The sequence below is a fragment of the Tupaia chinensis genome, unplaced genomic scaffold, assembly GCF_000334495.1.
Source record: "Tupaia chinensis unplaced genomic scaffold, TupChi_1.0 Scaffold000248_2, whole genome shotgun sequence".
Classification (NCBI taxonomy): Eukaryota; Metazoa; Chordata; class Mammalia; order Scandentia; family Tupaiidae; genus Tupaia; species Tupaia belangeri.
In genome coordinates this window covers 549,737-561,129 of record NW_006159727.1, presented here as the reverse complement: position 1 = coordinate 561,129, position 11,393 = coordinate 549,737, and positions in this window count along the sequence as shown.

The following is an 11,393-nucleotide window of genomic DNA, read 5'->3' as shown; positions in this document are numbered from 1 at the left end:
GACGTTTCTCTTTGCCAATTTTAGTATCTTATCTTTGTGGATTTGGTCAATCTGGCTATGATGTGCCTTGGAGAAGATCTTCTTGGGATGATTCTATTTGGGGTCCTTTGTATTTCTTGGGTCTGGATATTTGAATGCCTCCCTAGGCTTGGAAAGTTTTCTTCCAGGATTTCATGAAATCGACTATGAATACCCTTATTAGTTTCTTCACCTTCTGGGATACCGATTATGCAGATGTTTGGACACTTAATAGTATCTAGTATTTTTTGTGTATTATGCTCATGTTTTTGGGTTTTTTACTCAGTCTTTTTTGGTGATTTTTTTTTCTAGGTCAGAGGTTTTGTCTTCAACATTCAAGATTTGATCTTCTGCATGGTCTAATATGCTTTTAATACTTTTGAGGGAAGTTTAGATTTCCTGTATTACAGCCTTCATCTCTATCAGCTTCGTTTGATTCTTTTTTCTTTTTAAGAGATTTTCACTAGGGCACGTGTGCTCGCCAGACAGACAGAGAGAGACATAGAGACAGAAAGTGAGAAATCACCCCCCAGGGGGGATGGCCACGCTGCAATCCCTTCTCCTCCATTCTCCTCTCGGGATCCTGGGCACGCACGCACACGCGCCCGGCATGAGTTTAAGCCACCAGGTCCAGGACGCGAACCGCGGTCGACTACGTGGGAGTCCAGCGACACAGTCATTACGCCAACTGCTGGTTCCCTTGAGTTCAGATTTTAAAAGAGGAGTTTCTTCCTTCAGGCAGCAGGTTCAGTAAGGGCTGAGGATTTCTATGACCCTGTATGAGCGTTTTGGGGGTCTAGAAGATGGGGTTTAGAGCAGAGATTCAGCCGTCTTGGTCCCTGAACATGGCAGGGCACACCTCAGATTTAAACGGCTTCTGTCTGAGCTTTGTGGGGATCTGGAAGATGGAGTTTAGGAAGGAGATTCAGTCGCCTTGGTCTCTCCGTTTTCCTCCAGTTCTTCATCGTGTCAGGACTTGAGCATGTGCGTACACATCCAGTGAGTTTTTTCCAAGCCACTAGGTCTGTAACTCAAACCATGACTCGTCATGTAGAATCCAGTTTCCCCTGTACAGTGACGGATGGCTACACTGTGGCCCTGGCCCTGTGGGATTTTCTTATATGTAAAATCACGTTATCTGCTTCCATGGTTTGAATGTGTACCTCAAAACTCGCGTACTGAAATGTGGCAAGCCTTCATAACTGTACTGAAACGATGTAAACTAAGTCCATTATGGTGTTGAAAAGGTGGAGCCTTTGGGAAGTGATCAGGCATCAGTGTGGGGACCATAACTCACTTGTATTGGGTGTCTAAAAAGACACAGAGACACATGGACACAGACATGGACAGGCTCTGCTCTGTGCAAGCTCTTGTAATGTCCTACACACTTGGTTACTTCACTAACAAGAAGAGCTTCACCAGATGTGACCCTTTGACCTTGGACCTCCAAAACTAAGACCCGAGTAAAACCTATGCTCTTAGAAATCACCCAGACTTGGATATTTCTATGATTAAAAACACAATGGATTAAAATCCCTGCATACATAGTTTCACTTTTTCCTTTCCAATTTGGATACCTTTTATTTTGTTTTCTTGCCTGATTGTTCTAGCTAGGATTCCTAGTACTGTGCTCAATAGCAGTGGTGAAAGCTGGCATCCTTGCCTTGTTTTTGATCTTAGGGTAAGAGCTTTCCGTCTTTCACCATTGAGTGAGGTTTGCTGTAGGTTTTTACAAAGGACCTTTATCGTGTTAAATTCCTGTCTATTCCTAATTTGCTGAATTGTTTTGGAATGAAAAGGTGTTGAATTTTGTCAATTGCTCTGCGTGTGTGTTTCTAGGAGTTTGTCCATTTCATCTAGATTGTCTAATTTGTTGGTGTACAAGTGTTCATAATATTCCATCATCCTCTTAATTTCTATAAAGTCAGTTTTAAAATTTCTGGTTTTATTTGTGTCTTCTTTTTTCTTTCTTTTCTTGCTTTAAGAATTGTTTTATTTAACTTTATTTATTTATTTTTTTTCATTTTAATTTGACCAGAGTGGCACAGAGTGGGGGTGGGGAGGGGGAAATGAGAAAGCAAGCCTCCAAGTCTGGGACTCAAACCACAGTCGGCCATGAGGGAGTTCAGTGCCCTTAACCACCATACTGTCTGCTGGGCCCCCTCTTTTTTTTTTTTCTTAGCTTAGTTAAAGGTTTGTAAATTTTGCACATGTTTTCAACCAATCAGTTTTTGGTGTCGATTCTTCTTATTGTTTTTCTGTTCTTTATTGCATTTATCTCTGCCATCGTCTATTTTTAGTTCATTATCAACATTCTGAGCTTTCCCATCTGTGAGCCGCACTTGGCCCTTTCCCTCTTCCATCAGCTGGTTACAAGGAACAGCCACGAAGCCAGACATGTGCGCCGAGCAGAAGCACAGGTAGAGCAGCAGAGGATGCTGTGGGGATCTGGGTCACTTGCCTACACAGCTTACTTGTGCTGTCTTGCTCTGCTCATAACTGATTCAGATACAGCACCAGGACCAACAGTTAGCGTAATGGCTATGTCGCCGGACTCCCACGTAGTCAACCACGGTTCAAGTCCCAGACCCGGTGGCTTAAAACTCACACTGGGCGCATGTGCATGTGTGCCCAAGATCCCGAGAGGACAGTACAGGAGAAAGGATTGCGGCGTGGCCATCCCCCCTGGAGGGTGATTTCTCGCTTTATCTCTTTGTCTCTCTCTGTCTGTCTGGCAAGCACACGTGCCCTATATAGTAAAAACCTCTAAAAACAAACAAACAAACAAACAAACAAAAGCAAACCAGATATAGTACCTGCATCTTTTGAAGAATTTTTTTCCCCAAAAAAGTTTCTTTCTTTCTTTCATGGGCACCTCCATTAGGGTCTTCACACCACAATCTATGCACATCCTCAGTTAGCTTGGATCCCAGACATGCTCGTGTATGTACAGAGGGGCCCTGGGATATGAACCCAAGAACTTTCCATGCAGCTCCAGCATCGCAGACTATTGTTTTACCGCCGTCCCAGTGTCTACCCTGAAGGGTTAGACTTTTAGCTTTTCTGAATTTATGAGTTGGTGTGTCTGATAGGACCCACATCATGATGGTCAATGCTGGCTGTATGATCCCTTGGTGCTTCTTGGTCAGGAATTTGTCTCTACCAAGCACCCACCTTGCTCTGAATGTTAAGTGTTACCACCTGCCGTTTATTATGTTCGGATTCTGTCACCGTGATTAATATCAAGGCGCTCCGTTCTGTGATAGCGTATTTCCCTGTCATCCCTGGCCTACGGAGGATGGTCACTGAGTCTCTCAAGGACGCTGGCTTCCCTGTCACCCATGCATTCCATATTGCTTTGGTAAAGAGTGTCCTCGGGGCTCTCGTGTAAAACAGCTCTCTGGTGGGCTTCCCAGCTTTATATAATATAACCCCTGTACTAAGTTGCCTGGGCTGTTGTATCAAAATACCCCCAGCTGGGTGGCTTAAGCACTAGGCATTTATTTTCTCAGACTTCTGCAGGTTAGAAGTCTAAGATTAAGATACCATTAGGGTTGCTTTCTGGTGAGGCTTCTCTTCCTGGCTCTTGTCGACAATTGCTTTCTCATTGTGCTCACAGGGACTTTTCTTTGCGCATGCAGAGAATGAGATCTCTCTCATGTCTCTTCCTCTCTTTAGAAGAATACCTCATTAATTAACCAATGTTATTGGATGAGAGTTAGCGTGGATCCCAGACATGTGAAGACACGCAGGAAGAACGCCATGTGAAGACAGAGGCAGAGATTGAATTGATGTAGCTGCAAACTAAGAAATGCCAAGGGTTGTCACCACTACCAGAAAGTAGGAGGAGGAGAGGAAGGAATGTGACCCTGCCCACACCTTGATTTCAGACTTCTAGCCTTCAGAACCATGAAACAATAAATTCTTGTCGTTTTAAGCTACTCAAGTTATAGAACTTTGTTACTATAGCAAGCCTCCAGGTCTGGGACTTGAACTGCAGTCAGCCATGTGGGAGTCCAGTGCCTTTAACCGCCACACCACCTGCTGGCCTCAATAATTTCCTTTTTTAAAAAAACAATTATTTATTTAATTTTGCTTATCATTATTACTATTTTATAATTTGTTACAGGTATTTTATAATTTGTTACAGGGCACATGTGCTCACGGGAGAGAGAGAGAAATGCCAGGTCTGGGACTTGAACTGTGGTCAGCCATGTGGGAGTCCAGCACCTTAACCACCACATCACCTGCTGGCCCCAGGATCACTATCTTTAAAGTCTATTTCATCTGATATTAGTGTAATCATTTCAGCTCTCATTTTCTGTTACTGTCTGCATGCACTATATTCTTCATTCCATCCATTTACTATCAATTTATTTATGTTTTGGGGTTTAAAGTAAATCTCTTGTAGATAGTATATAGTTGGATCATGTATTTTTATTTATTTTAATTTGTTACAGGCCACATGTGCTCATTTGAGAGAGAGACAGTGTGTGTGTGTGTTTGTGTGTGTGTGTGTGTGTGTGTGTGTGTGTGAGAGAGAGAGAGAGAGAGAGAGAGAGAGAGAGAGAGAGAACGTGAGAAAGAGAAAGTACCCCCCAGGGGGAATAACCATGCCTCAATCCCTTCTGTTCATTTCTCCTCTTGGAACCGGTCAGCCATGTGGAATCCAGCCACCTTATTAGCCCTATCCAGGCTGGCCCTCAATGATGTATTTTATCTGTTCTGTGAATCTCTGACTTTCAACTGAATAGTTTAATCTATTTATAATTATTGTAATTGCTGATAAAGAAGAACTTAATTCTGCCATTTTATTGTTTCATATATGTCTTAATTAGTTTTGTTTTTCAATTCCTCCATTATTGTCTTCTTTCAAATCAAATGGATATTTCCTAGTGTACCCCTTAGATTCTCTTGCCATTTCTCTTGCTATGTATTTTAGAAATATTTCCTCAGTGATTGCCCTAGAGGTTGCAAGTAACATCTTAAATTTAGAACTACTCAGTTCAAATCAAGGTTGACTTGATTTCAATAGCACACATTTTCTTTTCTCCTATACTTCTCTTTCCCACTCCTCATGTTATTGTCACAGATTATATCTTCATACATTATGAGCCTATCAACATCAGTTTATAATTATTGTTTCATGTCAATATATATTTTTTTAAACAGAAGTATTTATTTAATTAATTATTTATCCATTCGTTTATTTTAATTTTACCAGAGAGACAGAAAGTGAGAAAGCAAGGCACCAGGTCCGGGATTTTAACTGTAGTCGGCCATGTGGGAGGGTCCAACACCCCAACCACCATGCCACCTGCTGGTCCCCCATGTATATATCTTTTAAATCAGATAGGAAGAAAGAAGTTACAAACTCAAAATAAGTTAATACTGACTTTTATATTTATCTATGTAGTTACCTTTACTGGTGTTTTCATTTCTTTGAGCTACTGTCTACTGTTCTTTCATTTCAGCCTAACGGGATTACTTTAGTATTTCTTGTAGGGTAGATCTGTTAGTGACAAATACCCTCAGCTTTTGTTTATCTGGGTATGTCTTAATTTCTCCTTCATTAAAAAATTACTTAGATTAGTTCTTCTAGACAAGAATTTCTTTTCCCCCTGCTCTATGAGTTTAGTGGTCAGCCAACAATTGGAGAGAGATATTTTCTTAAGTATCTCTAGAACCAAAAAATCTCCCAGTCTCTGCAGGTGAACTATCTGTGTGTATTGTTACATGCCTTCAACAATCAGCAGATCAGTCTTCAACTCTGTCTTAGCCTTCACTTCTTGCTTGCATCAAGCCTCAAGATCAGCCAAAGATGAGAGCTTAGGGCCTACTCGGGTCTTTCTTGAGCATGCACACGGTCTTAGGCATGTTTGTGGCCTTATAGAATCTCAGAAGCATGTTGGAAATTTTCAAAGCTTTTATTTCCAAAGCACTTCATTACCTGATTTTTCTTTCATTTTTGTTTCGTCTAGTATTTTCCCCAGCTATTTTCCTTTGCCCTAGATAGCAGTGAGTAACGCGAGCAGAGTTTGTAAATATTTTCAACAAATATTCCCCAAGGCAGCCATTTCAGCCCTGGGGAGTTATGAGTTAGATGAGGTAAAGGCGGACCCGTTGAGCTGATCTTTCAGGAAGCCACTAGACAACTACAATTCTTTGTGAATGGCGTTCAATCTTCTCCCCTTAGTACTGATATTCCAATACTAGGAATGTGGACTATTATCATTAAGGCTGCTGTCAATCTAGGAAATGAGTGACAAGATCAGAATATGTCAAGATGCCACAAAGTTCACTTCTCTTACAGAGATCCCCACCTGTTTTTCTTTCTCATCTTTTTCTTTCTTTCTTTCTTTCTTTCTTTCTTTCTTTCTTTCTTTCTTTCTTTCTTTCTTTCTTTCTTTCTTTCTCTTTCTTTCTTTCTTTCTTTCTCTCTCTCTTTCTTTCTCTTTCTTTTTCCTTTTTCTTCTCTTTCTTTCCTCTTTCTTTATCTTTTTCTCTTTCTTCTTCTTCTTCTTTTTTTTTTTTTTAACAAAGTCTTTCTATGCTGCCCAGGCTGGTCTTGAACTCGTGCTCCTTTTGCCTCAACCTCTGGAGTAGCTGGGATTATAGGTACATATCATCATATCCAGCCAGCCTGTTTTTTCTTTTCTATTTTCACTTTTTTTTTTTTGGAGAGGTTTTCACTATAGGGTGTGTGTGCTCGCCAGACAGACAGAGAGAGACATAGAGACAGAAAGCGAGAAAGCACCCCCCGGGGGGATGGCTACGACGCAATCCCTTCTCCTCCATTCTCCTCTCAGGATCTTGGGCACGCACACACACGCGCCCGGCGTGAGTTTTAAGCCACCAGGTCCGGGACACGAACCGCGGTCGACTACGTGGGAGTCCAGCGACATAGCCGTTACGCTAACTGCTGGATCCCTCTATTTTCACTTTTTAATTTTTTTAGTTTATATATTTATTCCTTCCATGAGAGAGGGAGGCAGGAGGAGAAAGAGTGGGAACAACATCTCCAACAGAGTCTTCACACTGTGACTCTACCCTCCGCCCCAGCTAGCCAGGATTATGGACACGTGCACGTCCAGACTACACAAGGAGACCTTGGGGTACAAACTCAGGACCTTTCCTTAGGGCCTCCACATTGTGGAGCACTGCGTTACTGCTGTGCCACCACAGTGGACCTGTTTTGTTCCATTAGATATTCTGCTAGTTGCTGCAACCTTTGGATTAATTTCCAGATTCTGAAAAGATTGGTTCTGCCAGTTTTTGCCAGTTTTTCCATTGCTTTTATGGAGGGATGGACTTTTGGCACTCCTTACTCCACCATTTTCATTAGGCACAAGCTTTGTTTTCTTTCTTTCTTTCTTTTTTTTTTTTTGGAGAGGTTGTTGTGATACGGCGTGTGCGCTCGCCAGACAGACAGAGACAGAGAGACAGAAAGCGAGAAATCACCCCTCCAGGGGGGATGGTCACACCACAATCCCTTCTCCTCCATTCTCCTCTCGGGATCTTGGGCACGCATGCACACGCACCCAGCATGAGTTGCATCCCCACGCACCCGGCGTGATTTGAAGCCACCAGGTCCAAGACTCGAACTGCGGTCGACTACGTGGGAGTCCAGCGACATAGCCATTATGCTAACTGCTGGTCCCAGGCACAAGCTTTTAATAGGGAGGAGGGGGCCACTTCTGCAGGTCTAGAGGGTTCAGGGGTATAGGATGAATTAAGATGTTTATTATTATTATTATTATGATGATCCAGATATACCTGTTCCTTAGCTCAGGGTCCTACTCCTTCCTAATCAGGGCCCTAGTCTTGGTACAGCAGACTTGCTGGAGTTGAGACTTTAACTTTCTTGGAGCTCTGCTTCTCCTATAATTAGGTAGTGGGCCTGTACTTCCAGCCTTTTCTGTCTACTGCTTGCAGTAGGTAAGAGCCTCCCTGAAGGCAGCTGAGCTGGGACACTGCAGAAAGCAATTCACTGGTCTGGTGCAGTGTGTCAAGCATTTAGGAGGTACAGGGGAGGGGCCGAGTGGTGGGCAGCAGTCATGCAACTGGGCCCACTTCGGAAAGGTCTTACGTGCATGTCTCAGGACCTCCCTGAGCCCATCAGGTACCCACCTATGTGCCTGTGGAGTCTGGGAATGTATCACAGCAGGGGGACCCTGTTGGGAGTGCCTGTTTCTCTCTCTCAGAAGAAATAAAATGACTTGAGAAAAAAAAAAAGAAGAAGAAGAGGTATGAGAAAATGATAATTATGAAGATTATGGAATTTTTTTTTTTTTGGAGAGGTTTTCGCTATAGGGCGTCTGTGCTCGCCAGACAGAGAGAAACAGAGAGACAGAAAACGAGAAATCACCCCCCAGGGGGGATGGCCATGCCGCAATCCCTTCTCCTCCATTCTCCTCTCGGGATCTCGGGCACGCACGCACATGTGCCAGGCGTGAGTTTTAAGCCACCGGGTCCGGGACGCAAACTGCGGTCGACTACGTGGGAGTCCAGCGTCATAGCCATTACACTAACTGCTGGTCCAAGATTATGGAATTTTTGAAATGTGTAATACTGAAAGAGTAGATTTCCAATGTCTCTGCACAGAGAAAGGTAAGTGAGGTGATAAATACGTGCATTAGCTTCCTTTAATTGTGCCACACTATATACGTGTAATGAAGCCTTGCAATGGACCTGGTAACACACTGCTCAAGAGAAGCCAGATCCCATAGGACAACTGCCATCCCCACTCCTGGCCTGGTCAGCCTGCGACGTGTTGAGCTTGTGTGTGAGCATCCAAGATGCAGCGTGCTGGAGGACTGGAAGAAGGAGATTATGAGCCAACCTGACCTTGTGGAGAGTGCTCCTCTCTCTCTCTCTCTCTCTCTCTTTTTCTCACTTTCATGTTGCACATACATGCTCTATCCTGAATAAAGCGAAATGAAAAAACCACACCTAACCTTATACTCCGTAAGTGTATAATTATGAATTATCAGCCAAAAATATTATTAATATTTTTTTTAAAGGAAAACAGACATGGTGGGTCCAGCAGTTAGCATAATGGCTATGTCGCTGGACTCCCATGTAGTCAACCGTGGTTCAAGTCTCGGACCCGGTGGCTTAAATGATTTCTCGCTTTCTGTCTGTCTTTCTGGAGAGCGCACGCGCCCTATAGCAAAAACCTCTAAAAAAAAAAAGGAAAACATGGGGACCAGCAGGTGGTGTGGTGGTTAAGGCACTGGGCACTCCCACATGGCTGACCATGGTTCGAGTCTTGGACCTGGCTCACTTTCTCTCTCTCTCTCTGGTCAAATGAAAATAAAATGAATGAATAAATAAAATTAAATAATAATAATTCATTTTTTTAAAAAAAGAAAACAGTGGGAAAAAAGACTATGTAATTGAAGGGCTATTTCTTTTTCTTTTTCTTTTTTCTTTTTTTTGGAGAGTTTTTTTGCTATAGAGCGCGTGCGCTCACCAGACAGAGAGAGAGACATAGAGACAGAAAGCGAGAAATCACCCCCAGGGGGATGGTCACGCCGCAATCCCTTCTCCTCCATTCTCCTCTCGGGATCTTGGGCACGCACGCACACGCGCCCAGCGTGAGTTTTAAGCCACCAGGTCCGGGACGTGAACCGCGGTCGACTACGTGGGAGTCCAGCGACATAGCCATTACGCTAACTGCTGGTTCCCTTGAAGGGCTATTTCTAAAGGCAACGGATGTATCAGGGAAAAATAATTGAAAGTTGAAGGTGATTATTTACCTATTAGATGGTAAGGGTAAAAGCCCTGGAGCCTCCTTAATAATACGAGTAAATAAAATAACACTAAAATCTAAAATACTGATCCACACGAAGACACGAAATGAGAGAGCAACAACACAGAACTTGCAGGACACATAGACACAGTCCAACAAGACGATAATTCTAAAATGAAATATATCACTAATTATATTCCATGTAAAGTAATGAGTAAAATATATACAGGAGGAAAAAAAAAGAAAACTGATACAATTATATTCTCAGGTAAAATGAGCTTTATGAAAAAAAGTTTTACTACAAATAAAGAGGCCTTCATAATAATAAAAATGTTTGATTCGCCAAAAACATACGCCAATTCCAAATGTGTATGGTTCTCCTAAGAAGGCCCCTAAATCAAGCAAAAATTAATTACAAATGACAAGGTCAGTCCTTGATCATAGCATATGATCAAGACATGTTCAAATACGTATCTCCCTTGGTAGCTGATAGCACATGCAAAGAGAACATTTGCACAACTCAACTAATAAACCTAAACTAATACACACATAAAGAACAATGTACTCGGGACCAGCAGTTAGCATAATGGCTATGTCGCTGGATTCCAATGTAGTCGACCGCAGTTTGAGTCCTGGACCCGGTGGCTTAAACTCACGCTGAGCGTGTGTGCGTGCATGCCCAAGATCCTGAGAGGAGAATGGAGGAGAAGGGATTGTGGCATGGCCATCCCCCCTGGGGGATGATTTCTCGCTTTCTGTCTCTCTGTCTCTCTGGCTAGTGCACACGCCCTATAGCAAAAACCTCTCCAGAAAACAAAACAAAACAATGTATTTAACAACTATGGAAAATAATTTATCAATACTAATAAAACAGTTACCAGGACCAGCAGATGGCATAATGGTTACAACGCTGGACTCCCACGTAGTCGACCATGGTTTGAGTTCCAGACCTGGTGGCTTAAACTCACGCTGGGCGCATGTACATGCGTGACCAAAATCCAAGAGGAGAATGGAAGAGAAGGGACTGTGGTATGGCCATCCACCCATGGGATGGTTTCTCACTTTCTTTCTTTCTGTCTCTCTCTGTCTCTCCAGTGAGCACACGTGCCCTATAGCAAAAATATCTCTCTCTAAAAAAAAAAAAAAAAATAATAACTGTGGACCCTAGGGTAATTTCACCACAATTCAAACCGAGGAGTATGTTTTCTGACCACAATGCTAGTAGTAGGCTAGAAAACCAAAATAAAAAGATAGTGCAAAAGTTCCCATGTGTTTGGATTAAGAAGTACACTTCGAAATCACCAAATAAGATCAAATAAAATGCCACAATAAAAAGAAGATAAGATTTGGAACTGAATGATGATGAATGATGATGAAAATACTACAAACCAAAACTCGTGGGATGCAACTAAAGCAGTGCTTGTTAAGAAATTTGTACCCTGGGACCAGCAGTTAGCGTAATGGCTATGTCGCTGGACTCCCACGTAGTTGACCGCGGTTTGAGTTCTGGACCCGGTGGCTTAAAACTCACGTCGGGTGCGTGTGCATGTGTGCCCAAGATCCCGAGAGGAGAATGGAGGAGAAGGGATTGCGGCGTGGCCATCCCCCCTGGGGGTTGATT